At 33.1% G+C, this 1,054-nt stretch overlaps 1 long non-coding RNA gene across 1 annotated transcript; it reads left to right on the forward strand.

Moving 5' to 3' along the window:
- Window positions 1-140: 140 nt before the first annotated feature.
- LOC111378612 lies at window positions 141-1,051 on the forward strand. Its single transcript, XR_002699890.1, has 3 exons — window positions 141-320; window positions 415-443; window positions 923-1,051. It is a non-coding gene; the product is annotated as an uncharacterized LOC111378612 (long non-coding RNA).
- The last annotated feature ends 3 nt before the right edge of the window (window positions 1,052-1,054 follow it).

The following is a 1,054-nucleotide window of genomic DNA, read 5'->3' on the forward strand; positions in this document are numbered from 1 at the left end:
ACGTCAATATCTATAAACAAGCACGATAAATAATTTTTGTACAAATAACCTAATTGACCTAAAAATAATAGAAAAAGGACAATCAAAATGTCTTCGTGTTCTAAAGGTACAGAGGCCCATATTTTCACAAGCGTCACTCTCCTGTCCGCTTCAACCCCCCACACCCGACCCCACACGCATAAACGCGGACACAGTTTATATATTCTAAGGGAGAGCTGACATTTATAATCTGGGATTATAAATCCACACAATTTTTGAGTGAAAAATGGAGTTCATAACAGAAGATATGATCCTGCAGTTTCAGACTCTGTTAGAAAAAGGTCATTTTCTTGTTACATTCGAGTCTATTTTGAATTTTTGATCTCTCAAGAACTATTTTTTTTTTTTAGTTATTTATTTTGATTTTGATTGCAGTTGACGAACCACTGAAGCGGTCTTTCCAGGTTTGCCATTTTTACTTCTGTCCTGTGCTTTTATTGAATTAAGAAAAAAAAATTGATCCTTTTGGATTGCAGTTTGATCCACGTACTTGAAGTGATTGTTGACTTGGGTTTATACTTGTAAAAGTCCCAGTACTTGTTTCTTATCATATTCGTTCATTTTTGGCTTGATTGGGGAAATGGAATAGTCAAAGAGCTGCTTCAATCTTAGATTTTTATTTGATGGAATGAGAACGATTATTTTCACAATTTGCTTGATCTTTGTTGTTGGCTAGTGCTTGAGTGGTCTTATTCTTAGCTTCTTGGATATTTCTTGCAAATCAAAATAATCATTATTTGGGCTTTTCCTTGCAAGTACATTTTTTGAAATTAAGATGAAAATCATTTTTGTATCTTTTCTGCAACCTTACACAGATTATTTTACATTTTGAAGTTCAGAGTAAATAATGATCAGACTATAATTTTCTTGTCTTCATGTACAGAATATACATCAAGGTTACCCAACTGAGAATTTGGTGAGGTTTCTCAAAGCAAGATATGGGAATGTATCCGAAGCCCATAAAATGGTTTGAAGATTCCGATGCTAACAATTTTTTTCCCTTTATTTATTTATT

This window comes from Olea europaea, unplaced genomic scaffold, assembly GCF_002742605.1.
Source record: "Olea europaea var. sylvestris unplaced genomic scaffold, O_europaea_v1 scaffold1839, whole genome shotgun sequence".
Taxonomy (NCBI): domain Eukaryota; kingdom Viridiplantae; phylum Streptophyta; class Magnoliopsida; order Lamiales; family Oleaceae; genus Olea; species Olea europaea.